This window comes from Abrus precatorius, unplaced genomic scaffold, assembly GCF_003935025.1.
Source record: "Abrus precatorius isolate BTA unplaced genomic scaffold, Abrus_2018 Scaffold4, whole genome shotgun sequence".
In the NCBI taxonomy this organism is placed as follows: Eukaryota; Viridiplantae; Streptophyta; class Magnoliopsida; order Fabales; family Fabaceae; genus Abrus; species Abrus precatorius.
In genome coordinates this window covers 5,870,562-5,876,119 of record NW_020874384.1, presented here as the reverse complement: position 1 = coordinate 5,876,119, position 5,558 = coordinate 5,870,562, and the positions used below count along the sequence as shown (strand labels likewise).

Here is a 5,558-nt window from a genome sequence, read left to right as displayed (position 1 = left end):
TTAACTTCCAAGGAAAGTCAGAAAGAGAGATTGGGAGCAACTTTCAAGCTTCATTTCTAGAGGAATCAGAGTGAAGATTGGGTCTTGGAAGATGTTCTTCTGCTTCTTGTCTTCTTCTTCTCTTACTTCTCCTTTCTCCATTGTAATGTTGTTCTAAACCTTTTTGGTTAGGGATCTATGGATCCAGATTTGATGTTGTGATGTAGTTGTGGATTAAATCTTGAGATTTTAATTGAATTGAGTATGTGATTCTGTTCTTAATGCAGTTGTGAACTAATCCTTCATTCAATTGAATTTAGAGGAATTTTCATCAATGAAAATTGAGTTTATTTCTCAGATCTAAATCATATGCTTAGGTTATTGAGATCTTAGGAATAAGTATCATGATCTAATAATCCTATAATTTCCAGAACTTAATGCAATATTTGATTAAATTTCACCTAAGGGATTAGGAAAGTTTAATTAGGTATTAGGATCAATGAGGCAAGGAATTATCCTTTGGTTAAAGAAGTGAAATTGATTAGCAATCAATTAAAATTTTCAAGAGTTCAGAACATGATTATATTGCAATTGAAAATCTGGTGAAGTGATTCCTAACTATTTTCCACATAATATTCTTAATACAAATTTCGTATTCTGTTTTTACAACAATTCCATTACCTTTTATTGTTCTTATTTCTTATTTTTACATGTTATAAACCTCTCAATGAATTGTTTTGTTCAACTAATTGTTAAATTGTGAAGTGGTAATTGAAATAAGATCCTTGTGGACGACACTTAGAGCTCATATTGAATTCTAAATTTTATTACTTGCTACAACTACCTAGTACACTTGTTAGTTAGTTCTCCAATTGTGTAACAAGTTTTTGGCGCTATTGCCGGGGATCTATATTTTCAATATCATTAGTAGCAAGGAGACAACTAGATTGAGCTTTTTGTTCTCTATTTTCTTTTTGAAAATTTTATTTTTAATACATTGAATTTCATATTACATTTTCTACTAGTTTTCCTGTACACCTTTGCTGTCCAATTTTGTATAAATTTTGTGTCACTGTATTTTGTGTAGATTACATGTTTAGATGTATGATTCTTTTTTAATTCTTCATAGGATATTCTGCTAGTAAATTTTCTGCACTATATTGTTCTGTATTTTCATCATTTTCTTTTAGTGTTTCTGCCGTGTTAAGTTTTCTTAGTGTTACATGCGTGGGAAAAATAAAAACAAGACTGCTCTTGTATTTGATCCAGACATAGACAGAACATTGAGGAGGTTGAGAGCAGAAAATTCAGCAAGGAAAGAGCAAGAATTGGAATCTACACATTGTACTCCTAAATCGGAAGAACTTCAAATTTCTTCTCCTACACCACCAACACCTCAAGAGAAGATAATGGCTGAACAGAACATGATGAGAACTTTAGGGGATTATGCAGTGCCTAACATGCATGGATACAACTCTTCTATAGTTAGACCTACCATACAAGCCAACCATTTTGAAATAAAACCAACTTTACTTCATTTAGTTCAGCAAGATCAATTTTCTGGTTCAATTTCAGATGATCCTAACTTACACATCTCTAACTTTTTGCAGCTTTGTGATACAATAAGGATGAATGGAGTTAGCGAGGATGCAATTAGATTGAGACTATTTCCATTTTCATTAAGAGATAAAGCTAAATGTTGGCTGCAAGGTCAACCCCAAGGAAGCATCACCACTTGGGCAGACCTTATTAATAAATTTCTTACCAAGTATTTTCCACCATCTAAAGCTACCAAACTAAGAGGAGAAATTACATCATTCATGCAGCAAGAAGGGGAATCTTTATATGAAGCTTGGGAGATGTATAAAGAATTATTGAGGAAATGTCCACACCATTGCATATCGGAATGGATGCAGCTGGAAACTTTCTATAATGGAATGAGTCCAGCCACTAGAACCATGATTGATGCAGCTGCGGGAGGATCATTGAATACTAAGTCATTGGAAGAAGCTCAACGAATTATAGAAATGATGGCTTCATCTATGTATCAAAATTCTAATTCTAGACATTCTACAAGGAGTGAAGGATATGAAGCCAAAATTCTTGAGACTTTTCTTGCACAAAACCAGCTGCAAAGTCAAATGTTTTTAGAATAAATTACTGCACTAACTCCGCAAATAAGCAATTTACAGGCTGCTCCAATTCAAAATACTCAACTTACTTGTGATTTTTGTGGAGGAAATCATGCTAATGGAGCATGTGATGCACCTACCAATGAACCTCAAGAGCAAATTAATTATATGGGAAATTTTCAGAGACAACAACCTTCATTCCCACCTGGTTTTCAGTATCCTAATAGCAAAAATCAACAGTACTCTAATTGGAATAGTCAATATTCTACTACAAAGAATTTTAATTCTACTTTACCTTTTTTTCTGGTGCAGGACCAGCAGCACAACAATCCTATTTTCAAGGGAGTCCAGCTACTCAACCTCAAAGGAATTAAAAATTCTCCAAGCCTATGACTGAAAGGTTGAATGAGATGGAGGAAACCATGCTGCAATTTATGAAAGTAACCTAAACAAGCTTCAAAAATCAAGAATCTTCCATGAAGAAGCTTGAAACTCAAATTGGACAGCTGGATGAACAATTATCCAGCAGAGAAGAGGGGAGATTTCCTAGCAATACAGTTGTTAATCCAAAAGAACAATGTCAAGCTGTAATGACTAGGAGTGGAGCTGTTGTGGAGAGTCCCAAACCTACTGAGAAAAGATGAAATAATCTTACTGCAGAGGAGAAATTAAAATCTGATCTAGATGAAGGAAATTTTACCTTGCTGAAAAGAGAAAATTCAGAAAAAGAGAGTTCTCCAAGTGCTGTAAGGAAGACAAAGAGGCAAATACTTGAGGAAGCTAATTGATGAGGAAAAATACAAGAGACTTCCTTACCCTCAAAGAATGCCCAATCCAAAACAAGAAAAACAATTTGAGAGGTTTCTAGATGTCTCTAGATGTCGTCAAGAAACTTCAAATAAATATTCTTTTTGCTGAAGCACTTGAGCAAATGCCTTCCTATGCTAAATTCATGAAGGAGCTGTTATCTAAGAAAATAAAGCTTGAGAATGATAAAACAGTCCCTTTGACTAAAGAATGCAGTGCTGTTTTACAAAGGAAACTTCCTCAAAAATTAAAGGATCCAAGTTCTTTTAACATTCCATGTTCTATTGGAAATTGCACCGTGGGGAAAGCTTTATGTGATCTTGGGGCCAACATCAATCTCATGCCTCTTGCTATCCTGAAGAGACTTGGAATAGAAGTCAAGCCTACTAGCATAACTTTACAACTTGCGGACAAATCTTATACATATCCCTATGGTGTTGTAGAGGATTTGCTAATTAAGATTGACAAATTTATTTTTCCTGCAGATTTTGTAATTTTGGACATGGAAGTGGATGCTGACATTCCTTTAATTTTGGGTAGACTATTCTTAGCTACAGGAAGAGCTTTAATTGATGTTCAAAAGGGAGAACTTATGTTGAGAGTGCAGGATGAAAAGGTTATTTTTAATGTATTTGAGGCACTCAAACATCCCAATGATGATGTTAGTTATATGAGGGTTGATATTCTACATTCTATTACTTTCCCTTATTTTATTGATAATGCTGATGAAATCTCATTGTTAAAGGAAACAATAGTTGCAGGGAATCATTCTGCTGCTGTAAAAAAAGAAGAACACTTGAGAGAATTAATGCAGCAGCTGGACACCTTGCCAATTGTTTCTTTCTTAGAAAATCCAGCGAAGGAAGAACTGAAAAATGAAATGAAGGAAGAGAAGACTGAGAAACTAGAGCTGAAACAATTACCTTCTCACTTGAGATACTCTTTCTTAGACCAAGAACATGAAAATCCGGTGATTATTAGTAATGATCTCAAGGGAGAAGAAGAAGAGAAATTGTTGAGAATTTTAAGAGCCCATAAGTCTGCAATCGGTTGGCATATTTCAGATTTAAAGGGGATCAATCCAGCTTTTTGCAAGCATAGAATTCTGTTTGAAGAGCATTTTAAACTGGTAGTACAACCACAAAGAAGACTAAATCTACCCATGAAAGAAGTAGTGAGAAAAGAAGTAATGAAGCTGTTGGATGTATGAATTATTTACCCAATTTCGGATAGCCAATAGGTTAGTCCAGTCCAAGTTGTCCCTAAAAAAAGAGGGATGACAGTTGTGCCTAATGAAAAGAATGAATTAATTCCTAGTAGGACTGTCACGGGTTGGCGCATGTGTATCAATTACAGAAATTTAAATGATGAAACTAGAAAAGATCACTTTCCATTGCCATTTGCTGATCAAATGTTGGAAAGACTAGCTTGACATGCATATTATTGTTTTCTTGATGGATATTCCGACTACAATCAAATAGCGGTGGACCCTATGGATCAAGAGAAGACTGCATTTACAAGTCCATTTGGAGTTTTTGCATATAGAAGAATGCCATTTGGATTATGCAATGCTCCCGCTACTTTTCAAAGGTGTATGTTGTCCATTTTTTCTGATTTAGTAGAGAAAATTATTGAAGTGTTTATGGATGATTTATCTGTTTTTGGCAATTCTTTTGATAATTGCTTAGCTAATTTGTCCACTGTTTTGCAAAGATGTCAAGATACTAACCTTGTTTTAAATTGGGAAAAATGTCATTTCATGGTCCAAGAGGGAATAGTCCTTGGCCATATAATTTCAGAAAAAGGAATGGAGGTCGTTCAAGCAAAAATAGAAGTTGTTAATAAACTGCCTCTACCAATTAATGTCAAGGGAGTTAGGAGTTTTTTGGGTCATGCAGGATTTTATAGGAGGTTTATTAATGATTATTTAAAAATTGCAAAACCTCTTAGTGATTTACTTGTTAAAGATGCTAACTTTATATTTGATGATTCTTGTTTGCATGCATTTTCTGTTTGGAAAGAAAAACTTATCTCTGCACCTATTCTTGCAAAACCTGATTGGAATTTACCTTTTGAATTAATGTCTGATGCAAGTGATAGTGCAGTAGGTGCTGTTTTAGGACAGAAAAAGGATAGGAAATTGCATGTCATTTACTATTCCAACAAAGTCTTAAATTTTGCACAAGTAAATTACACAACTACTGAAGAGGAACTCCTTGCTATTGTGTTTGCTTTTGATAAATTTAGATCATATTTCATGGGATCCATAGTCTATACTGACCATTCTGCACTTAAATATTTGTTGTCCAAACAGGATACCAAGCCAAGATTATTGAGATGGATTTTGCTGCTGCAGGAGTTTGAATTGGAAATTAGAGATAAAAAGGGAAAGAAAAATGGGGTAGCTGATCATCTGTCCAGGCTTCCATTGGACAATTTAACCTCTAATTCCTTGGATATTAATGAAGAATTTCTAGATGAAAGACTACTTTCTGTGGAAGATCTGCCTTGGTTTGCTGATATTGCAAACTTTAAGGCCACTCAACTCATTCCAAAGAAATTTGCTTGGCAACAAAGAAAGAAATTTTTACATGACAGCAAATTTTATGTGTGGGAAGACCCTTATCTTTTCAAAATTAG

The 5,558-nt window shown here is 34.4% G+C and overlaps 1 non-coding gene across 1 annotated transcript; it reads right to left on the bottom strand.

The window, feature by feature from the left end:
* Positions 1-1,772: 1,772 nt before the first annotated feature.
* LOC113866425 lies at positions 1,773-1,879 on the bottom strand. The gene has a single exon (XR_003505064.1). It is a non-coding gene; the product is annotated as a small nucleolar RNA R71 (small nucleolar RNA).
* Between the last annotated feature and the right edge of the window lie 3,679 nt (positions 1,880-5,558).